The 11,853-nt window shown below is 32.2% G+C and overlaps 1 protein-coding gene across 1 annotated transcript in view; it reads right to left on the bottom strand.

Annotated features, from left to right (window-relative positions):
* LOC135125784 (metabotropic glutamate receptor 2-like) overlaps positions 1-244 on the bottom strand; it is a 1,169,526-nt gene extending 1,169,282 nt beyond the window's left edge. The window contains exon 1 of the mRNA XM_064051468.1: positions 101-244. The gene's annotated coding sequence lies outside the window, so the exon portion shown is untranslated. The remainder of the gene's footprint in view (positions 1-100) is intronic.
* Between the last annotated feature and the right edge of the window lie 11,609 nt (positions 245-11,853).

An 11,853-nucleotide genomic window follows, 5' to 3' on the forward strand; every position in this document is an offset into this window, starting at 1 on the left:
CCTATTTTCGTCTTTCAAAAAGCAAACAAGAAGCAAGTTTGCAGTAACCTAGTCTTGTAACCGAATATTTCTCATTCCGCTAACAACAGTTATTTTTTACCTGTTGCCGAAACAATGTGTCAAGGAAAGCAAATGTTCACATTCGAACCACTTTCACTGAGTTGTTAAAAGTTTTATAGAGAGCGTCTACCGGCGTTGAGATAACTTCGCGTCCGGGTGACCGAAAGCTTGGGCTACTGCAAGCTTTAACACCGACACGCACACTACAGATGAAGCGTCGCGACGCCAGCAGACGCCGGCTGGTACAGCACGGGATTCTGCGCTTGGGAAAAGCTGTTAGAGAAGACCCAAACTACAAAGTAACCCAGCGATAGCTTTCGGAAGGAACTGTGTTTGAGACGCATGGGTTTGTTCCTAAGTGCTAAGAAACAATTATATGAGATTATATATTTTCCATCACATTACGTGTTTGGATAAATCACTACATTTAATTTTGAGAATGATTCGATTGAGCTTTTAAGAATATTATACTGTAATAAAAATGTTCCAAATAAAAAATGTAAAAATTGTTCTCTCAATAATTTTCTCGATAAAACTGAGCTTGTAATGCGATGATCTTTACGTTTAATATCCAATGTGTAGTATCAACACGACCGCATATACGTCGGTTTGACAGAAAAACTCATCTTAATTGCTCAAACGCGAGGTTCAGGGGCATTGCACTGTCGGTTTGCTCCCTTATTTGCACAAATCCACTGTCTATGAGTTATATCATTTAGACAGTGAAAAACGCTGACATCCTGTTTAAAAATAGCTTATTAATAATATATGGTAATAAATTTCCCAAAAAATTAACTCCACATTTTAATTAGCAGGGAAAACAATAGTAGCTAAATAATTAAACAACGCAGCGAAAACCACCAAACATTTTTACGTGGTCTTAAAATAATAGCAACAAAAATATTTTCTCTCAAAACAAAGGTTAGGAATGCTCCATGATGTTTATGAAAAAACCTTTTAACAGTTTTTGGTTATTACATTTTTTGTTGCAAAAAAATTATAACTTACGCTTGAAATATGAAGATTCCATAAATTTACTGGAGTAGATAAATGCATATTTAAAGAATTCATATTTATCACTGTAAGTGCCATTTCAGTTTCAGTTTACTTATTTATGCAGTCAGTGCGCAAATTAATACTTGCTTACCGGAATTTCGATTTTCTTCAAGACCAGGGTACACGTAACTTTAAAATATTCATTTATATTAAAATGTTCCTAACAATATTTTAAGAGGGTTTGAACAACGTTTTTGGGACAAAATTTACGTGAAATTTTAAAGTAACCACAAATCAGCTTTAGCCAAATTGTCTGAGATCTATTTAGCGCTTAATAGACTTCGTGGTGCCAAAAATGAGAAAACTATTTTAAAACTTCAATCAGGTTTTTGAATTATGCAAGAGGTTGATATACTTAATCTATTCTTGACAAACTATTTAGTTTATCAGCTACATTACAACTGTAGTGTAAGTTTGTGCAACTAATTTTGCGAAAACTTTATTGCTTTAATTTACTCTTTTTGCTATATTTACTATTTTACTGTGTGTTCCCATTAGATTTAAACATATTTTATTGTAATTTAGTTTTTAAAATACCTAAATAAGTTATTAATTAAAAACAAAGTAATTTGAAACATTTTTGAGAAAAATTCTTACGTAATGGAGAAATTATTCAGCATAAGTCTGCTGTCACATTGAACACAATTTTTCAAATATCAAAAAAGCAGGCCCGTGAATTTATGTTATAATTACAAATAATGTACAATAAAACTTCCAACAACCACACAAGCAGGGAATCTAATTATTCGCCGCCTTCAAGCTCCGGGAACTGAGTTTTTTTAACACGTACCCCAGTGAGATGCTTATCCAGAATATTTCAGAAAAATAATATGCTAACCGGTTTACTTTCTTTTTGTTTCAACAAAAAGATCATCTGAAATAATTAGTAATTACTAAACAAATTTTTAACTTTTAGATGCAGCGGTGGTGTTCTTTCAGTTGTATGACTTTAGGTCAAAACTGCTGAAAAAAATTAGTGCAGAAAAAAATTGTTTATATAAATTATTTGAGGAACGTTATTGAAAAATATCCCGTAATATTGATTGTGCATCAGCAGTGTGAAGAGTTGTAAACAACTTTATAAAACTTTTAGTTAATTAAGTAAATACTTTATTGATGAATTATATTTTAACATTTTTTACGACTTTATTTCCCTTGCGTAAGCTAAGGAAGTATTGTAATGAAGACCATCCGCCGAATGGTTATTTTTAGATTTTTCCAACGTTTCATGACCCCTAGAGTACGAAAAAGTGTCACGCTTTTCCGCCTGTCGTCTGTCTGTGTCGATTTTTATTGGACAGATAGTTTCCTAAATTACCGGAGCGATTATTGGCAAATTTTATATGTGAATACCATGTAGGTGGTAAAACGCTCACCAAAATATTTTTAGAATGGCGTATAAAAGGCAACTCAAAAAAGATAATGAATGAGTCAATTTATTTTATGGATTAAATAACGAACTGGAAAATCGGAATGCTTTGAACTCTTGCAAACATTTCAAGGTTATCGCAAGCAAAGCAAAGTTTTAATCAAAATATGTCCGTCTAGCCACCCTACACCTTTTTTTTTCGTTGGATAAAATAAATTTAGTAAAACTAATCACTCTCTAATTTTTTATTGATCAACGAGTCACCCAATTTTCTCGAAAATTTGAGAATACGCACTAATATTCAAAACCTTTTGTTCGAGTGTTTGAATTAATAATTTTAATTCTCTCTTTTGAAGCGACAAACTCATTCAAATCAAACTAATTTCTACAGGACATTTTCCGGTGTATAAACATAATAAACAGTTCAAGTTATTACTGGGAAGCTATTTTTACTTATTGAGCGTAAGCTAACAATTGTAATAATCGCGTCCATTAGGCGACTTGGTACTTTCATATTTTTTCGATGTTTCATGACCTCCGTACAAGGCCGTAGCTATAGGGAGGCCAGGAAAGGCTGGGTCTCTCCTAGAGAAATTTTTGCCTACCCTAGCCTTAGATAGGTTAAAATTAACCAAATGTGAATTACAACATAAAAAAATCAAAATAAAATGCAATGTTTTATTTAATAAGCCAAAGCTGAAGAAACAAAAAATTCTGGACCATCGTATTGTAATCGGTCATTGCAGTTGGTAGAGCATGTCGTTGATGTAGTTCCTTTATTTCATTCTCACGTGTATAATCTCAACAAGCATGATCGCTATTTGTCTTAAATTACGAATACTTATAAATACATACTTTTATTAAATTGTTTATTTATATTATTGATTAAATCAAGATTCAAGAACTACTCACTCCATTTTCCCAAAATTTTTTTTATATCCGTGCCTTTAAAAAAATGTTGATAAAGAGATGACAAAATTTCATCACAATTTTTTTTTTTTTGTGAAAAAACTCACTAGAAACAAACGTGTAGCACGTTTCTTGACCTATACTTCAACATTACATACATATCTTTATTTTATCTTAAAAGAAAATAAAATTCGCAAAATCAAATCTTATAATTTTTCGAAAGAGCTGGATTTGATGCACTGTACTTTATAGTCGGGGGAAGTTCTGTAGAAATAATCTTCGGTCATTTTTTTGTATAATTTAAATCATTCCCAGACTATTTCATGCGTCCATGATTTTTCTTTTTATGAATTTTATAAATACTTTAAAATTAAAAAAGTTGTCTTTATCTGCCAGAGGTAAATTTGGCACACTATATTCTTTAATTTAATATGACTCAAAATTTGTGTTTTTTCTTTAGGGTTATCTCATTAGCCAAAATCAATATTATCTTAGCAGCTACTAACCCCGCCCACACCCTCTCTCTTCTTAGAGGATATCTCATTTGCCAAAGTCAGTCTTATCTTAGCAGGTATTAGCCCCACCCACCCACTTTCTCTTTTATTAGAGCGTATGTCAATACTAATAGTTTAATATTAAATAACAAAGATGAAGAAGCTGTAACTAAAGCGATACGAGCCGGATTTACTTCTATTTTTTCTTATTAAAGACTGCCCCGTTTTTTTCGTCAAGTCACTAACGACTTTGTTTTAAATCTTAGATTCTTTCACTTGTCAAAATAGAATTCAGTTCCCGTTTTATACTAAATAAAAAAAGTAAGTGAAATGGAGAAAGGAAGTGGGCGGGGAAAAGATTAATTTTTTCTAGTCTTATGACTATGAGAAAGCAGTAGCCCCGCCCACCCACCTCTTCTTTATTACAGTGACTACGTCATTTACCAAAATCAATCTTACCTTGACAAGTATTAGCCCGCCCATTTACTCTCTATTTTCTTAGATAGTATGTCATTTGCCACAGTCAGTTTCATCTTAAAAAGAACTAGAGCCGCCCTCCCACCATTTATTTTCTTAGAGGTTATGTCATTTTCCAAAAACAGTCCTAGCTTAGCAAGTAGTAGCCCACCCGCGCTGTTCTTATTCTAACGATTTTATTTCTCTTCATTATAAGATCCACCTTTCATTCAGACTAGATACAATGAATTACTGAAATTAAGGCGGGTGGGTGGGCGGGGTTAATTATATTTTCTTTTGTGCAGTGGGAATAGGAAGGAACAAAATGTAGGCTGTAAAAAAAGAAAAAAAGCTCTAATCGTAATGTTTTTGTTATACTATTTGTTGTAAGATTTATTTCTCATTTCAGAAGAAAAAAATTGAGAGAATGGGTGGGTGGTCGGGGCTAAGTTTAACTTTATGTTACAAAGTCTTTTATAAACAAGCAATAGGCCCGCCTACCCAGCCTTTATTTTCTTAGAGGGTATACCATTTGCCAAAGTCAGTCTTATCTTAGCAGTTACTAACCCCACCCACCCACCCTCTCTTTTCTTAGAGACCATCTCATTTGCCAAAATCAGTCTTATCTTAAGCAGGTATTAGCCCCGCCCACCCACCCTCTCTTTTCTTAGAGGGTATGTCATCTGCCAAAATCAGTTTTATCTTAGCAGGTACTGATGACTAATTTTTACAAAAAATTATCAAATTTTGAGCATCTGCTCTGGTGTTTAATTGGTTATGGATTTTGTTTTTGTTTATAATAATTTGTAGATGTCTTATTAAATGTTTGTTCGGGACCATTTACGGAGCAAAGAAAAAATAATTTAAAAAATCTTCTTGTCAAAATTTAAATGATATAGCCTCTCAATTTTTTTTTTTAAATTTCACCATATTTTAATCCACTACTTTATGTTACGTATCTGAAATCCATAGGATTTTCATTATTCAAAATAGTTTTGGAGGCATCTTGTATTTATCCAAAGATTTCTTCATTTTATAACATTACAAAAAACTTAAGAATTGCTTAAGATGAATCTGACGGCAGTGTCTAAATTTTCACGCTTTTTGATCTATCTAAATAATATTTTGTTTTTATAAGTGAACGCCAAATTGACGTAAAGAATTATTTAATAATTTTTTCGATTTGTGAATTTAATCATATGTATCTTCGAGTTACATGGTAAGCCATTTTTTGGAGACATCCAGTTTTTAAATTTAATGACAAAGCGAATATGTTGCTTAGAGCATAGAATTTTTCAAATTTGGGATAAGTTGATGGTGTTGTTTAACAACAAAAATATTGTTACGTTGATCGTAATTAAAATTGGCGTAGAGAAAACTTAACAATTTATTTCTTAGTAACTCAAATTTACACCACTAATTACACAGCGATTATCTACAGAATAATTCCGGCGCAACTTGACTGGATTCTCTCAACATTGACTGAACTCGACTTGTTGACTGAATATTCATCGTTCCCGAAAATGGCCTCTACTTGACCTTCTGGATGTACCGCGATCGAGGTTTCCTAGAGTACCCATCGCTACTTTCGCTTCCAGGTTTTTCTTTAGCGAACGCCGCCCGGCCGTAGTCACCGACGATGAGTCACCTATCGCCGTGCATACTAGAAAGCCCTCGAGAAAATACATAAGCGTCGTTTAGGGTTTATTCGTAATAATATTCTATTCATTATATACATTTTCCCAGTTCTTTTAACTATGCTATTTTCCAAGATTTGTCAATTTAAAAAATTGAGCAATATTATAAACTTCCACATAAAATTTACCAAAAAACAATTTTTCTGATATGGCCATATTCTTCCTTGCTTTGCTTAGATCTGGTATTTGCCAAACAACGAATTTTTTGATATGGCCATATTCTTCATTGCTTTGCTTAGATCTGGTATCATTTGAAAAAAAAAGTTTAAGTAAAAAATTGTATTTGTAAAAGTTCATCTGTGGTATATGGTGTTTAAATGGAATATTTGTGTCGTTAAAAATTATTGTGAGTTATAGAACTAAATGTTTTCAGCATCAAACTCTGGAACATTGACTTAAAATATAATGTAATCAAAACCGGATGAATCCCTGTATTCAAAAGTTAGTATAACGATAAGAACCGTCATTTCAAACCTGAAAAGGCATTCACTTTTCTAAAGTAAATTATGAGAATAAATTAACTTCGTTATATATATGTACGAAGCGGATATTAATGGAAAAATGTGGAAAAACTCTTGGGACAAATTTATTTTAACGACAACACATCCAGAGCGTGTTGGACGCTTGTAGTAATAAGTAAAGAGTGGTTTGCAGATAAAGAAAACTGAATTTGGGAAAGTTTATCCGGGCCCTAAAAACTTTTGATTCGCGCTGCGAAAGTTTGAATGCATGCGTTATTTGCACAAATATAAAAGCAAGAAAAAGTTGCTCCGTCCAGAATAAAGGAATCGATTTAAAATGTGCCAACTCATTTAGGGTTTATCGAGAACATGTGTGCCTAACATTAAAAACATTTTGACGCATAACCGATCAATAGCAAACCATTATTTAGAAAATAATTACAGTGTGTTCGTAATAAAAAATAAAATAAAAATCGAGCCACACCGCAACCGTAAAACAACACAGAATTAATAAATAATTATAAGCAATAATAATTTTACGATGGCAAGTCTATAAATCTATATAATACGTATATCGTTACTCCGATCGTTTTCCTTACTTCGCCTTGATGAAATTTTTCAAATTCCTCATATGTCATAAAAGCAATACTAAGTCAAATGCCAGCCGTACAAATTTACGATAAAAGCTCGCAACTGTCGACATCACGTAATAGCAGAAATAAATTCCGAGATCATTAAAAGGATTCTCACATTCTGCATAGAATATGAAACACGAAAAATATCAATAGCTGCTCTCTTATTCATTCGCTGTCTCCTCCGGAATCTGGAATCGCTTGAATCGATATTTCATATAACGACGAAAGTTACCATCGGTGATCCTCTAATGGTAATTTAATAAAAATGGATGGCGACATTAAAAGCTTAATGCAAAAATAAGTTATAACATAACCACTAATATCTTCCTATTAGTTCGGAAAGGGTTACTATGGCCATTGTTTGAAGCCTGAAATGAATTCCATAAAGGGTCCGTAGCCTCCTAAGCTGCGGATGGTCATAATTTACTGTCATCAGAGGATTAAACAAAATCTTGGAGCTCTTTACTCCATTCAACTTAGCTTTGGATGTGGCAATTATAAGAAGATAATTTTGCTTTTATGTTTTCAAAGGTCACTCCGGAGTCTTGGCTTTAGTGGATAATTGTTGTACGTTAAGGTTTAGGAAGAGCTTTGAAATGAATCAGAAAATATTATAAGTGCGTTAAGAACAATAGGATTAGGTCTGTTTTCGCTGGCTTCCATTAAATTTAAATGCGGCGGTATTTCTAAATTAGGAAAATGGCTCCATTTTTTTTGTCTCGGTCTTGGATATACGAGTATGTAAGCTTAAAATTTGTGTGCGGAATGAAAATTTCATGCGGTCATGAAACACTGGCTCTAATTCCTCATCTGGCGAAAGTAATGTGGATTAAAACTTTAAGTTGTTATAGCATCGCATTCTAAACACATACTGTCAGTATTAAATAATTGTATGAATATCATATTCCTATACAATTTTAAGATCATGTAGATGATACGAACCTCATCAAAATTTATCTGTTTTTCCATATTACAAGTTTAATGACGTCATCTCAAAAATTCGGGCAAGTAAATTTCTCAAAAAGTTTATATCGCGACCTGTATAAATAGAGAAGCAAAATTGTAAGCAGTATACTTATTTTTATTTTTAGAACTATTCATCATACAGGATGTTTCAAACAATGACTAGCCGATGAGGCAAATTTGTTCCTAATTAAAAAATCTCATTAAGAAAATGTCATTGCAAACATGCAAAATGTGAACTCATAAGCCATCCCTATTTTTATTTGAACCCAAATAATCAATCATAAAGAAATAAAAATATAAAATCTACTAAGTTAACAAAATGATTTCCAGAAAGTGAGATGCCAATTTTTGTAGTAAATGATAATAACAAGTGCATGTTTTATAAAATGCGCTAGTAAAATTTACTTCACGTTTCATTCCACATTGTTTTTGCCAAGCGTAGACACAATACAGTGTTTTATGCCCTAATGAAATTTTTATTCCACACATAAAAAATAAATTTATATATAGCCACAACTGCGACAAAAAATGTTGTTCTGATTTAGAAATAAAATTTAAATTTCAAGAAACGCAAGTGACAGATTCAATCTTATTGATTGTCTTTAACATACATGTAGTTTCTGATATACTTATGTACATCTAAGCTCGACCTTAACCTTAAAGAATAATACCACAATTATCCATTAAATTCAAACCTCCGAATAACCTTTTAAAACATAAAGACAAAATTATCTTCTAACAACCACACCCAAAGTTAAGTTAAATGGAGTAAGGACCTCTAAGATTTTGTATAATCCTATGCTGCCTAGGAAGCTATAGACCCTTTATGGAATTCATTTCAGGTTTCAAACAATGGCTACAGCAACCCTTCTTAAGTGATAGGAATATAGTAGTGGTTATATTAGAACTTGTTTTTATTACTCAATTCAATTAATATCACTCTAATTAATTAGTTACTTTGCTCATTTAAGTAATACAAAGTATAGATCAATACAAAATGACACAGTGTTGGTAGGAAGAAATATAAATTTCTGTTTCATCATAAATCACACAGCGAAAGATTTGTTCAAAAACTTAAACAAAGTTTAACACAATACGGCTAATATGGACATATAATTATAAATTCATGGCTTGTCTCCACCTTCATAAACCTGACAAGAACGAGCACATTTGCATTTATATGGAAAATTAAAAATTTTAATAGACAAATTAAACAAAATAGACAGTGATTCAGTGAAGGAGCAAAATCAATCAGATGCCAGTAAGTGAGTAAAATGGGTATAAAAATCAATGAAATCATGAATGCATTTTCTTACTTACTTTTTCATTCTTGTTTTTGACAAAGAATTTAATGTATAAGCTAATTTCCATACAATAAAATTATCTGAAAATGTTCCAAAAATTACCAATGACAGTTAAATAATTAGTTATTAGTAATTTAATCATAACTTGCTAGAATACGTTTTACAAGGTAATTTGTTACTGTTGGAAGATGTAATTTTTGTCAATTTTTATCGAAATTTTAGACAATAAAATTCACATTAAAACGTCAAAATTACAAAGTTAATTCTTCAACAGTGCATGTAAATATTTTCATTTTTGATCACCTGTATACAAGCATTTCATTTGTCACATGTGAATAAAAATATCGAACATTTACCCAACAGATGATTGAAAGGGAAAACAGTTCACAAACATTATACAAGTGGTGATTTTTGGGACACTTCACTCAACATAATTGGAGGCCTTGATAGGGTAAAGAGTGGAGCTACTACTCTATACGATTTCAGCAAGACCTTCGTTTGATAGATCTACAGCCTACTGAATAATATTGATAAGTTCCTTGATTGAATATTCTGTCATATGATTCTTGTATGATCTTGTTAATTTTTTATTTGTAGGTAAAATACATCTTTTTAATTTGACGAATAGTATATTCTTTAACGACCGTATAATGAAGGCTATTATTACACGCTCGCTTCGCTCGTGTTGGAATTCATCGGAGTGTAATAATAGCCCATTACATGCAAGTAAAACACACTATTTTATCTACAACTGAATGAAAAATTCTGCAGTTAAAAACTTATTTTTTATTTTCCAAAATTGATTGTGACGTTACAGTTAGTAATATTGATGCCATTGGTAGATCAACATCATTGTTGAATTTTAAATTTGATATTCCGGCTTCAGAATTAGGTCTTAATTCTTCCGATCGCGTTTTACGTCGAGAACAACCTGGGTCTAATTGATGTAGAATAATTCATGTGGCGACATTTATTTTATTTGTCAACGACCTTTCGACCTAAGCTTCAGCCACAGCGCTGGATTTCCAGCCCCCATGCATTTTTAAATCCATGATATTTGCTCTTCCATCGGTAAATATTGTAGCTGAAGATCTTCGCAGGCAATGGCCCATATATATTTTTCAGAATTTGATAAATTTATATAAGTGGCTATTAGTTTGCCAAACTATCTAAATTTATTAATTCCAGTTATTTCTACGGTGCATTGGCCTTTCTGGAAACTTAAAAATAATGTATTTGTAGTTACTTTTGATGGCCGCAACGAAATGTACTTTTTAACAATACCATAAAATGAACCGGTAATTGAAAACTGGCATGTTACTTTGTTACTTCCCGAGCGTAAGCAAAGGAAGTATTGTAATCGAGTCCGTCGGCCGACTCTCTACTTTTACGTTTTCTCGATCTTTCATGACCTCTAGAAGACGAAGAAATAGGTCTCCCGTTTCCGTCCGTCTTTCCATCTGTCCGTCTGTCCGTCTTTCCTTCTGTCTGCCGCCCCGGATTTTTATTAGACCGATAATCTCCGAAAGTACTGGGCCGATTGTTGTCAAATTTTGTATTTATATCAGCTATATCATATAGATGGTAAAACGCTAACCAAAATTTGTCTAATCATCCCCACCACTAATGTGATGACGTCACTTCAAAATTGTACATAGTAATTGGGTTTTAAATTGTATCAAATAACATAGTCTTACACATGTAGTTTATGACTCCGAATTGAGATTTTACCCGAAACGTCCAGATTTTTGGAAAAAAAAAAATCAAAATTAGAAACATTTTGACATTTAATTTGGAATCTGCAAAACCGAATGCTCTGAAACCTCGCAGATAGTTTACAGTTATATTAAGCATGATAAGTTTTTATTCAAAATATATGTATTTACTTGTCCCTTCCAAAAAATTGTTTATGACTCCGAATTGAGATTTTACCCGAAACGTCCAGATTTTTGGAAAAAAAAATCAAAATTAGAAACATTTTGACATTTAATTTGGAATCTGCAAAACCGAATGCTCTGAAACCTCGCAGATAGTTTACAGTTATGTTAAGCATGATAAGTTTTTATTCAAAATATATGTATTTACTTGTCCCTTCCAAAAAATTGATGACGTGACCTGTAAAGTTTGCCGAATAAATCCTATCTAAAATGTAGAAAATATGATGAGTCTGTAGTTGTGATTTATTATCCCATTCATATTTTTTGGATTTGCATATACAGGGTGACTCAAAAAAATTAATTTTATTGATTTAATCAGGAACTACAAAACCGAATGTTTTGAAATCTTTTAGATGTTTTAAATTTATCATAAGCATTGTAAAATTTTGATCAAAATGTATTTGCTCATCGCCCCTAAAATTTTGATCACGCCACCGCAAAATTTTGGGTACTCCGTCATTATATACGTATTTACAACCTGAGACATTTTTCCTAGCATCCAAAAGACA

The sequence above is a fragment of the Zophobas morio genome, unplaced genomic scaffold (assembly GCF_036711695.1).
Source record: "Zophobas morio isolate AGI-343-1 ecotype UQ-CSIRO unplaced genomic scaffold, CSIRO_AGI_Zmor_V1 ptg000009l, whole genome shotgun sequence".
Taxonomy (NCBI): domain Eukaryota; kingdom Metazoa; phylum Arthropoda; class Insecta; order Coleoptera; family Tenebrionidae; genus Zophobas; species Zophobas morio.